The sequence below is a fragment of the Lissotriton helveticus genome, chromosome 2_1, assembly GCF_964261635.1.
Source record: "Lissotriton helveticus chromosome 2_1, aLisHel1.1, whole genome shotgun sequence".
In the NCBI taxonomy this organism is placed as follows: domain Eukaryota; kingdom Metazoa; phylum Chordata; class Amphibia; order Caudata; family Salamandridae; genus Lissotriton; species Lissotriton helveticus.
In genome coordinates, this window is record NC_136059.1 from 1783539252 (window position 1) to 1783558040 (window position 18789).

The following is an 18789-nucleotide window of genomic DNA, read 5'->3' on the forward strand; positions in this document are numbered from 1 at the left end:
GACAGTCGGTTGGCGAGCACTGGAGTAAGGAGAGGCGGCATCAGCTAACCAGCAGTACATCGCTTCTGGGAGCCATAGAGGGCTTGAGCGGGCGGCTCGCCTGAGCTTACTGGGCTAGCCAGTAGGTCATGGCTCTGGTCGCGTGACTGCACAGGTTGGCTGGGGGTGCTGCAACGCATGGTAAGAGGGGACATGGCCCCTTGGTGGGAACTGTCACGTGGTTCAGGTTCCCGCGGTTGGATAGACGTAGGAAGGGCCCGCTAGCGCCATGGCCCCTAAGGCACGGCGGGCCGAGAAGCGTTCCCATACGGAGGTCATGCTGGAAGCGTTGATTCAGCAAGTACAAACCATGGGTCAGACCCTCATTAGATTGCAGGACAAGGTGGAAGGCCCAGAAGCAGTAGTGGGGGGAAAACCAAAGCGGCCTATTGTGCCCCCTAGGAATTACTCCCCCCTCCACCAAAACGGAACCAGCGCAAACAAGGTGGAAAAAATAGAGGGGAGGGCTCACGGGATCCCGATAGCCCTGTGGCAACACCAGAACCTGAGGACCCCGTGGGGGATGGGGGTGTGGGGCCGCCTGAAGGACAGTTGGACACGCCAAGGCCCCACCAGAATGTAGGGGCAGTCCCAGACATACCTGGGCAGCCCGATATGACAGCCAGTTTGGCAGCGGTTCTGCCATGGCTGGATTTAATTGGGAACTGGTCACATGCTGTGGTGGCGTCAGCTGGCGGGAGTGATGCTATGGAACAAGCAAAAAAGTTGCTCTCAGAACTCGGAGTTGGCAAAACAAAGGAGGGGCCGGCATTACCGGCAGGGAGCCCACAGCAGGTACCTGCTGGCCCAATTCCTAATGAGGCAACCGTAGGGTCATGAGAACAGGTGTCAGGCACCAGTGGCGACAGTCTGCCAGGAACAAGCATCAGTGGGAAGGAGCCGGAGGCACCAAAGAAGGCTGATGTGGCAGCGTCAGCAGGAATAAATCAGCATTTGACGCCCCTGGGAGTAGGTGAAATGCACTCTGGAAGGGAGCATTTGGGTCGGCATCTATCTAAAGAGATGAAAGAAAAGATATGGAGGGGAGAATATGTGAACATGTTTTTTCTATTAATTGATGAAGCAGACAGGGAAGAGGCTAGGAAAAATAAGGAATGGACCCATCCTAGAGAATGGTTTAACATTTTACTGAAGTACAGGGTAGAGGAGAACTTGGCAAATTGGATACAGGGTTTCTCCACGTACATGTCTGTAATGCTTGAACGATTCCCAGAGGTGGGGTTAGAAATGGCAATTTATCAGAACAGAATCACCCTCGCTCACGCAGACAAGGGAGGAGACGGGTGGAAAGATTACGATAAGGCTTTTAGGCATGCAAAGGCTGAGGACTCTTCCCTGAGGTGGGATCAGACTGATATGTTCCTCCACCTGAAATATCTGGTGGTGGCTTCACCGAATGCCGTGCGGGTACCGGTCCCAGACACAGGCCGCTCCCCGCCCTTTAAGGCAAGCCCCGCTGGGAACGCGGGGGTAGTACGCCCAGATCAGGGGGTGGTAGCAAGAAAGGGGGTTGTTTCAATTTTAACAAACGTAGCTGTTCAAGGGCCCCAGGCACGTGTAAATTCAGGCACGCCTGTGGATATTGTGGTAACACCTCCCACCCCGAGGCCAAGTGCAACAAAAAAGCTAGAGAAAAAGGGGGTAAACAACAAGAGTAATGAAATCTGGTTGGGAAAGGCTAGATCTCCGGTGAACATTGGCGCCATGATACCTCGGTTGGAATGGTACACTTGCACTGCTTCAGCGAGGGTCATCAGGGAGGGTTTTGTTGATGGTTTCAGAATACCTGCACAGGGGCACAGCGGGCGACATACTGTAAGAACCAGGTGTCGGTTAGATCCAACATGGACATAGCAAGGGCAAAAATTCTCAAAGAGTTGAACCTGGGGAGGGTGGCTGGACCATTTGAGGACATCCCGATGGCAGATTTTGTGTGCTCACCCCTAGGGGTGGTACCGAAAAAGGCGCCGGGCGAATTCAGATTGATCCACAACTTATCCGCACCTAGGGGCAGCTCAGTGAATGATGTCATCGCTGACGCGCTGTGTAGTGTCAAGTACACATCTTTTGATCAGGCAGTGGCCATGCTGAGAACTTTAGGTCAGGGGGCCCTGCTTACAAAGTCTGACATTGAATCAGCCTTCCGCTTGCTGCCCGTTCACCCCGCTGATAGTCACCTCCTAGGATTTCAGTTTGAGGGCAAGTACTATGTGGACAAGTGCATGCCGATGGGATGCTCAGTGTCTAGCGCCTATTTTGAAAAATTCAGTTCCGTCTTAGACTGGTCATTCAGAGACAAGTCTGGGCATCAGTGGGTCCTCCATTACCTGGATGATTTTCTTTTTCTAGGGGCCCCGGGCTCGGGGGAATGCAGGACAGCTTTGCAGCAATTTTGCAACGTCATGCAGGAATTTGGGGTACCACTGGCCCCTGATAAAACGGTGGGCCCAACAACCCTCATTAAATTCCTAGGGATTGAGTTAGAGTCTGTTCAGGGGGTGTCCAGGCTGCCACGTGACAAGGTCAGGGAGTTCGGGCGCGCCTTGGAATGCTGCATAGGCAGAGAGAAGGTTACACTACACCAATTGCAGCAAGTGGTGGGCCAGTTAAATTTTGCATTGCGCATCATTCCTATGGCGCGTCCTTTCTCCCGCACTATTGCTCATGCTATGTCTGGTCTCAAAGAGAAGCATCACCACACTAGGTTGACCAAGGAAGTCAGGCAAGACATGCAGATATGGAGGACTTTCCTGCGTGATTTTAATGGCAAAGTGGTGTGGCTCAGGGCTCTCCAGCAACATCACTTTTCTCGAGCTCTTCCCGATTCTGGTAGCTTTGTGCAGATGCATTAAGAAATCAGTCAGTCATATTTTGGTCTGACAACATGGGAGTGGTGGAATGCATAAACAATCAGTCAGCCAAGTGTGAGATGTTGCTAGGCTTAATAAAAGAAATAGTGTTGCAGTGCATGAGGTTAAATGTGCTCTTCCGAGGAAAACATGTCCCAGGGGTGTTGAATCACGCAGCTGACTCATTGTCTCGTTTTAAAATGCAGGCTTTCAGGGCACACATCCCAGAGGCATCACCCAACCCGACACCTTTCCCAGAACGACTCTGGCAACTTGGTGCCCCAGAGCACCGCACCTCGTGGCTGCAAGCCTAGCGCCTAGGACAAGGAGTGCATATGAGGGGGCGTTTGGTGAATTTTGTCTTTTTCTAGGGGATCAGTGGGGCGGCAAATGGCTAGATCATGAGTCAGTGGTAGCGTACCTTGATTTCATGTGGGAACAGGGCCGCACAGTAGCAGCCGCAAGGAGGCATATCGCAGCAATATCTTATTTTGCGAAGTTGCACGGGAAAGGTGACCCCACTAAACATTTTGTGATACGGCAGGTTTTGAAGGGGTGGCAACGCCTGCGAGGGACCGAGCCTGATGTGAGGAGGCCGGTTGGCCTAGAAACACTGGGAAAATTAGTAGTGGCTTTGCCACAGGTTTGTACATTACCGGGTGAGGCCGTCCTTTTCCAGGCAGCATTCTGCCAAGCATTTTACGGGGCTTTCAGGGTAGGTGAGCTAGTCGCAAGGAATAAGCAGGACTGGCAGGAGGGGATCCAAGCAGGACACGTGAAATTGGGCAAAGGCTCGGTGATGATTTCCATACCAAAATCTAAAACTGATCAGGAAGGTAGGGGGGATTCCGTGGTCTTGCACAGGGCGGGGAACACAGCATGCTGCCCGGTCACTAGGTTAGAGGCATTTATGGCCCAAAGGGCATTAACTTTAGGGGGACCATTGTTTATACACAAGGATAGGACGCCCCTCACAGTGTTCCAGTTTAGAAGAGTGATGATTAAGGCACTTGAGGAAGCAGGTTTAGATCCCGAAAATTTCGGGACCCACTCTTTCAGGATAGGGGCAGCCTCAGAGGCAGCGGCAAGGGGCCTGGGGAAGGAACGTGTTAAAAAGATTGGCAGGTGGACTTCCAATTGCTATAAAAGATATGTGCGGCTGCACTTACTATAGGTAGCATTTTCATTTAGGCCCATTTGCCCTACACCCGATTCTTGTGACTCAAGAAGGAGGGAATGTTGTTTTGGTACCTTGATGTTTCATTGTGTCTTTGCATGACATGCCGGCGTGGTGTTGCACTCACCCCTTTTTTCTTTTCTATGATACTTGCAGTATCTTCATCCTGTGTCTCAGGGGAGAAACATGCGTCGGTTTGAACGGTGGCTGTTCGCAGCGAAGCAACTAAAGAGGTGACGCAAGTTTACTCTTCGCACCAGAAGAACCAGGAGATTTGGGTGGTAGGACACTCCTATCTTCGCCGTCTGAAATCTTTCTTTTCAGGATCCATCAAGGATAGGGTGACAAGCTTAGGGTCAAAAATTTCATTTTTTGGGCGGGGAGGTTTGTGCGTGGGACAATTCAGAGAGCTGGTGAACCATGCTTTATGTACAAGCTCGGGACCACCCGCAATCTGGATCCTGCACTTCAGGGGTAATGATTTAGCAAAAATAGGTAGAAGGAGCTTGAGTGAAGAGTTACTCAAGGAAGTGGGGTGGCTGGCGAAGCAGTGTCCTCAGTCCATAATAGCGTGGTCCCACATGATACCGAGGTTTCAGTGGAGGGGGGGTGAATCAGTCAGGGCGTTGAATCACGCGGTAAAGCGGCTCAACAACAAATTCGACAAATTGTTTAGGACCCCTAGATTAAGAACAATAACACACAGGTACATCAGGGGAGTACAGTTTTTTCTACAGGATGGGGTGCACCTTTCACATAAAGGGAATCATGCATTTATGGATGACATCATAGCCTGGCTCAAGGGTTTGAAACAGAGTACAGGACCTTTCTAGTTGCAGGAGGGGGGCCAGATAGTCAGTCAACTATGCTGGCCTGTGGCGGTAAGGTCAACACTGGTAAGCATAGTCTGCAGTCTTAGCGGTCAGCACCATGTAACTCCGGGGGTAGTGTCAGCCGGTAAGTAGGCTGTCGGGGTATGGGGGCCGGGAGTCATCCTTCCCAGTGGGCCTGGGGCCACCCCTGTACGCGCATGCGCAGCTGTCTGCGCCCCCCTTTTATGGAGTTCAAGGCCAGGGCGTAGGGGGGCCCGGGGGGAAAAGATCCATCCGATAAGCTGTACCCCCTGCGCAACCTTGCTCCAGGAGTAATAGTGGCAGTACCCTGGGATTAAAAGAGGGAGGGGAGAGAAGTTTGCCAGACGTTGACTTTGCCGTCAGGCTCAAAAAGGGACACGTAGAAAGTCATATCGTGCATTGTTAGATTTACGGTAGGAGTGCCTTCTGTATTAGAATGTGTTATGGTTAGCTCTTGCAACAACATGTGTCTATCAATGTAATCTGTACTTTCTGCGTTAAAATCTTTTCTGTAACTGGAAATTTTTGAATATTGTTATGTACTTTTAATAAATACGGCCAGGGGGGGTCACTCCCCCCTAATCCAAATATCTTACCAACACCTAGTCTGGTTGTCCAATCCCTGGGGCATGGGGAAGACCGGGGCGGGACTAACTTTGCATCAGGGGTTAAATTGTTGAGAGGGGTCCTAGGGAGTACCCGACCATATTAACAGAGCCAGGACCAGAATGGGACAGGCCGCCATTATGGCGGTCGCCCTAGCCCCGGGACCCACAGGAGGGGGGGTCGCGTCACCAGTGACGCGGACCCCCTGGTTCCCGGCAGCTAATGGGCGCCGCACGCAGCCAGTGAACGGGAAGCACTTTAATGCTTCCGGTTCAGATTCATCACCCAAAACCTCCCCCAGGGCTCCTAATCCCTTAAAAGGGGGAGCCTGCAAGGGAGGCAGTCTCTTGGTTCCACTGGTGCCTCCCCCTTAGCAGCCACACACGGGCCGGCCGGCCCCCACCCGTCATATTAATCATTTACCCACCCACCATCCCCTAAAACAGGAGTTCTGGGTAGTTGTTTTCTATGCATACTGTATATAGTTGTTTTAATTGTAGTGATAACCTCCATTTTATATTCCACAGGTTGTGATATTGGAATTGTAATAATGTGAATTGAAGTGACAGTTAATTTTCATGTTTTAGCTATTGTCGTATTTAGGTGTCCCTGGTCAGGCGGTAAGGTCAACACTGGTAAGCATAGTCTGCGGTCTTAGCGGTCAGCACCATGTAACTCCGGGGGTAGTGACAGCCGGTAAGTAGGCTGTCGGGGTATGGGGGCGGGGAGTCATCCTTCCCAGTGGGCCTGGGGCCACCCCTGTACGCACATGTGCAGCAGTCTGTGCCCCCCTTTTTTAGTGTTCAAGGCCAGGGCGTAGGGGGGGCCCGGGGGAAAAAGATCCGTCGGATAAGCTGTACCCCTTACGCAACCTTGCTCCAGGAGTAATAGTGGCAGTACCCTGGGATTAAAAGAGGGAGGGGAGAGAAGTTTGCCAGACATTGACTTTGCCGTCAGGCTCAAAAAGGGACACGCAGAAAGTCATATCGTGCATTGTTAGATTTACGGTAGGAGGGCCTTCTGTATTAGAATGTGTTAAGGTTAGCTCTTGCAACAACATGTGTCTATCAATGTAAACTGTACTTTCTGCGTTAAGATTTTTTCTGTAACTGGAAATGTTTTGAATATTGTTTTGTACTATTAATAAATACGGGCGGGGGGGTCACTCCACCCTAATCCAAATATCTTACCAACACCTAGTCTGGTTGTCCAATTCCTGGGGCATGGGAAAGACCGGGGCGGGACTATGCACCAGGGATTAAATTGTTGAGAGGGGTCCTAGGGAGTACCTGACCATATAACACCTTGCTTAACTTTTCACAAAACTTGCGCTGATTAGTTTAGGTTGACTGTTTGGCTATGAGCTAGCAGTTCTAAGTAAAAGCACAAGAGGTGTTGACATGCACAGACTTTTTTTGCCTATGAGCAGCTTAACCTCTTCCAATATGATACAGTCATCTTTTAAGAACGTACATTTTCATATGGCAAGTGAGGACTCTGCAGAGAATTTAAACTTGGATCTGGAGAGTAGTGAGTTAACTTTAAAATTATTTCAGATATTTTATTTTTGTGTTAAACCACAGTAGTAGAGTCTTAAGCGAGTACAGCCTGCCAGCCCAATTAAGTGGCGTAGACCCTTGCCTCTGCCACGTTGTGGAAGACTGCCCAACAAATGCACATATTCTTGTTGGCTTGACAAGGAGTGTTCTTGCCTATTTTTTGGAGCACTTTTGTCAATAATATAAAACTCGGACAGCTGCCATGCCATAGCAGGTCACTACGATTTTTTTTTTAAAGAAACAATTCCCCGAATTGTGGGATGTTTCTGTAAAACAGAATTTTTTGGGCCACTGACGAGCATTCAGAGGCCATAATATACAAAGTGCCTCTATCAGAGCACAGGGTCGGTTAAGCCCGATCTGCTTGGACAGCAGAAAGTAGTGATGCATACTTACCGCACTCAGAGTAGCAGTTGCATATTTAGCATCTTTGGGTCCGAGCACTCCGCAGAAACCATTGCCGGGAACACGATTCTCCACAGCAAGTAAACGTGTTGCGCCAAGCACGGTGTTCTAGGCCTCCAGCAGGGCCGTGGCTTCAGGGCAGATCAGTTGGGCATCAACGACCCAGAATGGTGCCTCCACTCCAGCGGAGACTATATCTAGCAGTGCCCTTGGGTCGGGCACGGCACACTGATAAATGAGCAGGCTGAGCATGATATGGATGTGGGGGATTGAAGCAGGATGTTTTGCAGACCCAGCAGAGAGCTTTTGTTCACACGGCCGTTGAGGCCGTCAACATGGCCACACCCCAAAGACATTAAAGACTTTGGGCCTCATTTATGAGGTCTTGCGTCAGTTTTGCGCTTCCGATGCGTCACTTTTTGTGACACATCGGCAGCGTAAAACATGCCCCCTGTTGCGCACTATTTACAAAGTGATGCATCGAAGCAGATGCGTCACTTTGTAAACCCCTGCGCTACATTATACCTGCGTCAGGGATAATGTATGCAGGGGGGCGTTCCCCCGCAAAAAGCCTCGTAGAAGTGACGCAGTGAAATCTATGAGATTTCACTGCGTCACTTCTAGGACGCAGTTGCGTCAAAATCTTACGCCTGCCTCACAGCAGGCGTAAGACTGACGCAGGCCCTTTCACATGGGGCGTGTCCAATGTGAAAGGACACATTGCTGGAGTTGCGTCACTTTTGTGACACACTCCAGCAATGCGTCACTTTTGCACCATATAGATACGTCAGAAATACTGACGTTTCTGTAACTCCATGCAACATGATGCGTCATACAGTAAATATGACGCATCAGGTATGTCGCAAGGAGTGCGCACTGAAAGGTGACGCATCGCTGCTTTCACGCAGCGATGCATCATTTCGCATAAATGAGGCCCTTTGTGTGGATCTTAATGTAATTGGTATTGGTTGTCCCTGACAGGAGTCATCTGAGAGCTGTTTTGTTTGTTTGTTCTTTAGGCAGTGGGCTAAGATATTCCCAGCGGTGTTGCCTGCACATCATTTTAACAAGCTGAATTTTGTCACTCAATGACTAGCTCTGGAGCTCAGAAGTCTATTATACTTGTACTTTTTGATGCTTATGGTGGCTAACAGAAGCATACCCTTTTCGGAGTGGTGTCTCCTTTCAAGTTGTCTTACCTCAGTTTGTAGCTTTTCTAGCTGGGCATTTCCAGACTTATTAACATGAGCACTGATGCCAATGGTTACCACTCTAAGGGTGACCCTAAAGTATTCCCACTGCATTTAGGGAAAGCAGTCTTCAGGGGGATTTTACAGAAAAAAGTTCCTGATGGCATGACAAATCATTTCTAAATGTCTTATATGATGTGAGTGTTGAGTCTCCAAGAATTCGCTTTTGGGGAGGGTGTGGCCTAGTCTTAGGTGGCTAATATGCACAATGATCATAAATCAGTCTGGGCATCTACAGAAGAATCGGAGATCATTCTCGCCATATTATTGGATACTAAGATATGATCAATTCTGTTGAATGATTGGTGAGGTGGGGAGAAAAAGTATAATCCCTAGTACCTGGGTGTTGTGTGCACCATGTGTCTCTTAGGGAGAAGCTGGAGCACATTTCATGAAGCAGTCTGTGAGGTGGAGTTGATCTAAATTTGACTCTGATGCTACGATCAATAGTGGGATCAAGTGGGAGATTAAAATCTATTCCTATTATCAGTCAGGAGTCATTGGGAAGACCAGGAATTACATCTTAGGTGTTTTTTCAAAAGTCACTTTCATTATTGTTATGAGTATAGATATTCAGCAGGTAGAAATCTTTGCTCGATTTAGATAGCTTGTTAAGTATCTGTCTCCCATTTTGATCCGAGAGTGTGCCTAAAATAGTGACGTGTGCTTGTTTGGTGATGATTGTGAGTACTCCATTTTTATTTTGTGAGCAGATAAACCTGACTTCTGAGAACCAAAGAGCGCTAAAGGAGGATGTGTCCTAGAAGTGGGTTTAGATTCATGTAGGAGAATCAGATCACATCTGAAATTATATGTATGGTCAATAATGTTCCTCCTCCCAGATAGGGCAGCATGGTTGCTTTGCTGTGTTGGGATGTAGTGAGCTCTCTTTAATTCAAACGGATTGGCGAAAGAGATGTTGGTAGTGCGAGGGAGCCAGTCTTCCAGGAATGTGATACAGGGGCCATTTTGTCTTTTGCGATTTTCTGGGAAGCCGAAGAGTCTCAAGTTGCCCCTTCTATTTCTATATTCCAATTCAGCAATGGAACGTTGCATCAAGAGTGATGTTTTATGGAGAGAGCTGAGGTCTTATTTCAGGGTAAGTGTTTTGTCCTCCAGATCAATAATGAGCTTTTCAGCTGGCAACAGTTTCTCAGTGACTTGCTTAATGTCAGATCTCATGCCTCCAATATCTTGCTGCATTATATTATGTCCATGCTAACCATCATGGTTTGGGCAAGATACAAGAAATCAGAGAGTTTTTTTAAGGTTGGAGTCCATTATGTTTTTGAGTTCGGTTTTGCTTTTGATGGGTGAATCTGGAATTGGCGCTTCTAACTTCCTTCTCTTTGTTGCGGATTTGGAGTCTTTTTCAGCCATCTTGTGGATTTGTCCTCTCAGCTTTTTGTGGGCAGATATAGTTAAGATGAAGTAGCAGGCCATTAACTCAAAGGAGATGGGATCTACTAGGCACCCTACTGTGCACAGTTTAATCTCAAGGTTGGAGTAGAATAAAGCAGGACTATATATTCGGGGAAGTAAGCTAGGCTGATTACTCAGCTTATGATTAGGTTTGCTGGTTACTGCTCGAGCTTATTGCCTAGTTGACTCATGTAGGACGAAGAGCCTAGCTGGCAGTATGAGTTGTTTGAGGTCCCAGTACTTGTAGGTGGTTTTTTCTGGTGACTTTATCTGGTGGTTTTATCTAAAGCACATGCGGATGAGAACCGAGATTCACCTACTCCTAATCATGTATCAACTCTCTTGCTTCTTGCTAATGCTTCTCTATGGGGGTACTTAACTTGAAGTAGACATGTAGGCCTCAGGGTGGACAAAGAGTGCAAGGTGGCATTTTAAGTGACTCAACACAGAGCAATTTATTGGTTGGTGTGAACAGGAATCGAGCAGTGTTGTACTGGTGAGGCAGGACATGGCTGAAAGCTGCTGGAGAGAGGGATTGTTATGATTCAGCCCCATGCACTGCACTGTAACACTTGGTCCGAGGCACCGGTTGAGTACCCGAGTGAAAGATATTGCAGTCCTGATACATGTTGTAGTAGTCCTGGCTGGGATACTGGACCCACAAAGTAAGGGCATAGCTGAGCTCAGGTGCACACGTTCTGCTGCCTGTGTGAGTTCAATTGCTGGCCTGGGGTGCTAGTTTACATGTAGGCATCGAAGAAGGCACACACAAGAAGGAGGCAGCGAAGAAGACCCGCACCACACTCACAATGACTCCGATGCTCACCACAGGGGATGTTTCTGCAGAGTGTGCATTTGGGGGCATATTATCAATAAACGGTGTTAACAATATCGCCGCTTTAGCAGCAGTTTTCTGCTGCTAAAGTGGCGATAATGGGCTTGATAATATGCCCTTGTGAATTCCCATAGAAGCCCATGTTCTAGTGTGAACATGGGCTTCTATGGGAATTCTCGACGGCGTATTATCAAGCCCATTATTGCTGTTTTAGTGGCAGTTTTCTGCCACTAAAGCGGCGATAATGTTAATGCCGTGCTTGATAATATGCCCTTTGGTGTTTTGGCCTATGTTAGCAGCAGTGGCAGCATTTGTTTGTTTAGTGCATGCACGTTTCTCTTATTATTGATGTTACTGTTTCTCATGGAGAGTGTCAGACCTTTGTCACATAGATTACTAGGTCTCACAGGCCACTGTACAGGGAGCAGGCAGCTCTTCGGCCACTCACCCACATAGAATGGAAAGCTTAGCTCTTCATTGGCGTGCACAGAGTGAGCTGGTTGATGATTGTAGTGGTGGCTGTGATAGTGTTTCTCAGTGATTGCGGCCTTGACCCAGATGCTACTAGGCCAGAGAGTTCCAGCAAAGGGGCTGTGCTGCCACCATGACCAGCTTGATATCCATAAAAAAACTCAAGTTTCATGCAGGTCAATGCTTGTAGTTAGGGTAAGATGAGTCCTGGTGCCCTGGATTCTGGAGATTGCACTTGATTATAGGCTGCACCTCATTGTGGGGAATAAGAGTGGCCATGTTAGGGCCTGCTGGGTCCTCAATGCAGGGATCAGAATTTCAATGTGGTAGAGAAACCAGGGAGTATTTCGGAGCCTGAGCCTCAGACCCCACATATTGCAATGCCCTTCCCTGGTGATTCAGCAAGATGATGGGGTATTCAACTCTTTCTACTTGATCAAATACAGTGACAAGGGAATGAAGCGCCAGCCGAAGCAGACATTTTCCTCCTCATCTCTTACCTGAAGCTCCAAAATGTTAATTTGCATTAGTTCTCCAACTGTAGCCCCAGCCAGTTATTAGGACCAGATGAGGAATGAGAACTGCTTCCAGAACAGAGACAAAGGCTTTGGTGTGAGGAGGTATTTTTCAATTCCCTAGCAGGAAGACTAGTAAAGTTGTACTCAGGAACCTAATTTACTTCAAATGGGCATTTCCTATCACATATAACTGTTAAGTGGCACCTGGAAAGGCCCAATCATTCATTCTCCCAGTCAAATAGGCCACAAACCCAGTAGGGAAAAGCTTCCCTGAAAACTGGTTTGAAGTGACCAAGAACGAGGGCACTGCTATCAGCCTGACTGCACTGATGGGTGGGTGCAATGGTTCTGCACAAGTGGAGAAGGGTTTCTGCATCTTGTATTTTGAGAGTGATGGGAACTGTGGTTTTTTTTTCACTAGGGTAAAAAGGATCTTCTGCAAAAGTGGGTAGGGTTACCCCTTAGTACTTTAAACTCATTGGTTAGGGAGAGACCAGGAGTCAGCCTCATCCAATAGTTCATGTCAGGTATAAATGTGGCATCAACAGGCACTCTCATTAGAACATGTTGTGGGTCTATGGATGAAAAGAAGAGGACTGTGCCTGCTGTCTGTTACCTAAGAAAAACCTTAAACAACTCCAACCCCTTCCACTGCCTCAAAACCTGGCTGACCCCCCTCACAGCCCTTAAAAAAAACAGCCAAACTTACCTCACTGTAGCGTCTTCCTGTTTCCATCTTCCTGCAGCTAGACCGAGCACTGCCTCAACCATGCATATGCATGGCTAAGGCTTATGCGTGGTTAAGGCGTGCATGGTGTAGCTTGCATAGTCGGAACATGTGTGGTTCAGACCGTGGTGTTCCGACTGCTTCCCATTTTGACAACCTGAACCATACTAGATGAAGGGAGAGAGATTAATCTTTTTAAGCACCTACCCTCTTCGAGGTCCCAGTTGGATTTCCCATAATATATACCACCTTGGCTCCGTACTGGAGCTGTGGCCATATCACTCCCTGGTAGGCTGCCAACACCAGTCTTAGGGAGTGTACCCCATTTTATTTATCAAATTTCTTGAGCCCCCCTACCAATGAGAGTGCCTTTGCCTCCAGAGAAGGACTTTCGGCCACATGCATCAACGTTTCCGTTTGCAATTCCTAAATTGCGAAAATTAGGGAATCGCAATTTAGAAATCGCAAACGGCAATGCATGAAAAAATCGCAACTTTTTTTGCGATTCCTTATTTTTCCTTAATTGCGATTAACAATTTGCGAATCGCAATTAAGGAAAAGCTTCCCATTGATTCCTATGGGCCAAAAGGCCCATAGGAATGAATGGGAAGGCATTCACATTTTGCAATTTTCAATTTGCGAATTCGCAAAATGTGAATGCAATTTCAAGGGTGCAGGGGGGGTCCAAAGAACCCCTCCCTGCACCCCTGAAATTTAACTTTAAATCCAATTTACACACACACATGCCCCAAGGACATGTGTGTGTGTAAATGAAAACTTTCAAATATGTAACTTGTGCATGTTTGAAAGTTTTCGGTAAATTGGCATGAAGTTCAACTTCATGCTAATTTACCCCTTCCAATTTGCGAATTCGCTATTTAAAAAATATCATGCATTGCATTTAAGAAATCTCAAATTGCAATTTCTTAAATGCAAACGCAATTTTAGAAATCGCAACATGGTTGCGATTCCTAAAGTTGCGAAAAGCATAATGCATCCAAAATTTAAGCATTGCATTCGCAAACGGCCGAAAATTGCGATTCGCACCGTTTGCGAATGCAATTCTCAATGATGCATGTGGTCCTTACGGCCACATGCATCAACGTTTCCGTTTGCGATTCCTAAATTGTGAATATTAAGGAATCGCAATTTAGAAATCGCAAACGCCAATGCATGAAAAAATCGCAACTTTTTTTGCGATTCCTTATTTTTCCTTAATTGCAATTCACAATTTGCGAATCGCAATTAAGGAAAAGCTTCTCATTGATTCCTATGAGCCAAAAGGCCCATAGGAATGAATGGGAAGGTATTCACATTTTGCGAATTTCAATTTGCGAATTCGCAAAATGTGAATGCAATTTCAAGGGTGCGGGGGGGTCCAAAGAACCCCTCCCTGCACCCCTGAAATTTAACTTTACATGCAATTTACACACACACATGCCCCAAGGACATGTGTGTGTGTAAATTAAAACTTTCAAATATGTAACTTGTGCATGTTTGAAAGTTTTCGGTAAATAAGTATGAAGTTCAACTTCATGCTAATTTACCCCTTCCAATTTGCGAATTTGCAATTTAAAAATTATCATGCATTGCATTTAAGAAATCTCAAATTGCGATTTCTTGAATGCAAACGCAATTTTAGAAATCACAACATGGTTGCGATTCCTAAAATTGCGAAAAGCATGATGCATCCAAAATTTGAGAATTGCATTTGCAAACGGCCGAAAATTGCGATTCGCACCGTTTGCGAATGCAATTCTCAATGATGCATGTTGGGCCTTCTTTCCTTCCACAGTAAATTGTTTGAGAACCTCATCCCCAGATATTTATATTTACTAACTATCTAGATTTGTACTTTATTTGTAGCTCAAGCCGACCTTATCCTCTTCTTCTCTATTGGTAGCACTTTAGTCTTTTCCATATTGATTATTAGTTTTTCCTCCTACAATAATCCGAGAAGATGTCTAGCTTCCTCTAGAGGCCGAATTCTGTCAGATCTAAAATTACTATATTGTCTGCATATAAGAGCCAACTTATATGCGTACCATTCATTTTGGGGCTGAAACTATTTGAATGGTAAAGTGTTTTTGGTGACTCAGCCAAGAATAAATGAAACAACATAGGGGCAGCACACACTCTTGTCTCAGGCCATTTTTTACATCTATCCACCTTGAAAGAGATCCTTCGAGATCTAGTTCCACCTAGGCCCAATTATCTCTATGCAGTTCTTGTCAAATCAGGAGTAGACCATCTGGAATTCCATAGCTTCTTAAGGCATCGAAAGTCCACAACACCACAACAGTATGGTCCGCCACATTGCTCTATTGATTTCCTGGCTATCAAACTAAAACAATGATCAGTTGTTGAGTGTCCCCCTTTGAAATCTTCTTGTTCTAGTGAAATTACTAAGTTTGCTTCCACCCAGTCCTTCAGCATCCTCACAAGGATTTTTTAACAGACTTTCCCACTCACATCTAGCTGGTTCTTTTGGGATAGCTTACAGGGAGGGAATACCCACCTTTTTTTATTCATAGGTTTAATAACCACTCCATGCCAACAATCCAGAAATCGTCCTGTTAGGAGAATATTCTGGATAAGGGGGTACAGTAAGCTGGCCCACCAAGCGATATTCGTTATTAATATAACTGCAGGTAGATTGTCTGGGCCCTCTGCTCTTGTAAGAATTGTCTTCATAATTATTGGTGCTGAACCCTCTCCTTTATTTTCTTGTTAACATTAAGTTTTTCTGGCCCCTGAGTAATCTTAGCATCTTTGTTGGAAATGTTTTTAGGTTTTCCACCCAAGCATCTACTCCCATTGAACATGGCAATTTCCCCTGGGCTTTTCCAGTCCCTTTCTGGATCAACTTTCAAAATTATCGGACATTATTTGACTCTATTGTCTCAAGCATTGCTGTCCACCATTCCTTTTTAAATATCTGTTTCCTACTTACTACCAGATTTAAACACTTTTCTTAGATCATTGAGTCAGTGTGTACCCTCTTTGTTTCTAGAGAACCTAAAATATCTGTCAAGCTTCCTTAGTCTTCTTTTTAAAAGTCTGCATTCATTATCAAACCACATGTTTCAAGAGTATTTCTTCACCTTATTTTTATCTTGCTTTTTATGGAAAACCTTCAACACAACTTTTGTGCACGCTACAACTTCTTTAATTAGGTCCTCATACCACATAATAAAGTCTGAGGGCATCTCTTCAACAGTAATTTCTTTATAATTGTATTGGAAAGCCTTCAGTTGAATTAAATGCTTCTCAGAAAGTCTTGTCCATAACCGTTTTAGATGCCAGACATTTACAGGGAGTAACTTCTTCTTTTCTGGCGCAATGTCCAGACTAAGAGTTGTACTTAATGGACAGTGTTCACTCCCCTCTATCTGCTATACGTTGAATTTCCTAATATGATCGAAGGCCCATGTTATATTATGTTATGCACATTTGTATTGCGCACAGCTGCCCCAGCTAAGGGGCTTCCTGGCGCATGGCGGGCAATGTGCAACAGTTAGCAGAAACACAACACAGATAAAAGAGAATTTATTTAAAAAGGAAAGTTTTCAATGCTTTGCGGAAGGCCAAAAGGTCATCCAATAGCCGCAAGTCCGCTGGGAGGGAATTCCAAAGTTCAGCCGCCCTAACCCGAAAAGAGCGACCACCAACCCGACACAACCTGTATCGGGGGACCACAGCGAGCGCTTGACTTCCCGATCTCAGAGCGCGGGAAGGAACATACCACGACAGGAGATCAGCAAGAATTGGCGGACCTACTCCCCTCAAGATCTTAAACGCCAAGCACAACACCTTAAACTGGATGCGTGATTTGATGGGGAGCCAATGCAAAGATCTCAAGACTCCCGAGACAGAACTCGTTCGAGGTAAGCCAACAATGGCTCTCGCCGCGGCATTCTGCACGCGTTGGAGGCGGGTGGTCTCAGCCACATTGGTTCCTGCCAAAAGCGAGCTAGCATAGTCCAGGCGAGATAATACCGTGGCCTGGACTATCAGCTGCCTGGTACCACGGTCAAAGAACTTAAGAATGGGCCTCAGCGACCGCAAGATACCAAAACAGCTGGCTGCGATTTTCTTCCAATGGCCCTCATAACTAAGAGCAGGGTCCATCCAAACTCCCAAATTCTTAAGTTCAGTGACCGGGAGAGGGACCGGCCCCAGTTCAACGGGCCACCACTTGTCCCCCCACAGTTCCGCCCTCCTGCCGACGATCATGATCTCGGTTTTCTTCGCGTTGAGCTGGAGACAGTTGTTCTTCATCCAGCTTGCCACCGCCCTAAGTCCACTCTGAAACCTGGGGGCATCCCGGTCCGCATCCCCGCTGATAGTAACCGCTAGCTGAGTATCGTCAGCATACGAGACCATAGTCATGTCCCACTGCTTGACGATCTCAGCCAGCGGTCTCACGTACAGATTGAACAACGTGGGACTCAGCGAGGAGCCTTGCGGGACCCCCTGTCTCAGAGGAAGGAATTGGGACTGGAACGGTGGCAGGGCAACGCTAAAGAAACGATCGTTCAGGAAGGAGCGAAACCACTGGAGGGCAGAACCACCCAGCCCGATCTCCTCCAGGCGATGCAACAGGATAGGATGGGACACGGTATCGAACGCGGCGCTCAGATCTAATAAAACGAGCGCCGCTGTCTGCCCCGCATCCATCACTGTGCGCAGGTGTTCAGCCATGGAGAGAAGGGCGGTCTCCGTGCTGTGACCAGCACGGAAGCCGTTTTGGGTGGGATCCAAGATGTTAACCTGGGTAAGGTGGGCCGAGAGAACTTTGTTGACATGGGCCTCCATTACTTTGGTAGGCCAGGGAAGCAAAGAGATAGGCCGATAGTTTTCGGGCTTATCTGGGTCTAATGAGGGTTTCTTTAGAATGGGAGAAACCACCGCCCGCTTCCAGCTAAGGGGGACCGTGCCCGACTCCAGCGAGATGTTGATCAAGGAGTGTACCACGGACCGGCCCAAGAACGACTCATCTCTGAAGAGAGCCGAACTAAGAGGGTCAGCGGGGGACCCAGATTTCACCTGCTTTGCCAAGATGTCGAACCCTTCAGATGTCAACAGGGGCAGCGCGTGCAGGGCCGTATCTCCAGAGATGATAATCGGAGACTCAACTGGGGGTCCTGTAGATGGAAAGGTCTTATAGATGTTTTGGACCTTTTCCTGAAAGAACACCGCAAGGGCCTCACAATGTGCGGTGGAGCCAATCGTCGGGGCACCAGGGCGCTTAGCTAGAAGGTCCTTCATCAGTTTGAAAATAGTTTTCGAGGGATTAGAGCTGTTGCCAACTTCGGCAGTATAGTAGGTTGCCCGAGCACGGCACACAGCCCGATGGTACACTTTGACGGAGGCGAGATAGATAGCTTTTTTCCCCGAATCGTACGCCTTCCGCCAAGCCCTCTCTGCACGCCTACAGCTACCCTTGAGCGCACGTAGGGCGCCGTCGTACCACGGGCTAGATTCTCTAGCACTGGTCTTACAGGCGGTAAGAGGAATAAGCGCATCTAGCGCCTTAGAGATCCAAGCGCAGAACCCATCGTAACCTGAATCAACAGTTACAAACGGATCTAATGGCTCTGCAGGGAGGACACGGTGCAGATCTTCCAACCGTAGTTTACCCCAATGCCGCCTTACGACCAGCTTGGCAGGAGGAATGACAGTCCTACCTGGTAAGGGGGTACTAATGGCGACCAAAGAATGGTCAGTCCAGCCCAGGGGCGAGACGGCGGTGAGAAGCATCTGCCAAATTAGTGAAGAAGGGATCTAGCGTATGGCCACCGGTGTGAGTGGACTGTTGAACAAGTTGCGTCAGCTGTAAAGCCTCCAAATCCGCGAGAATGCCACTGACCACGGGTAAGTTGGGTCTATCGAAATGGAGATTGAGGTCCCCCAGGATAGAAAAATTGGGACACCCTACCACCAAGGAGCTGACCACATCAGGGAAAGCAGCGCGAAACGCCGCCTCGCTCCCTGGGGGGCGATAGACCACCATCCCGGAGAGTGAAAAATGAGGGGTAACAAGAATCTTAAAC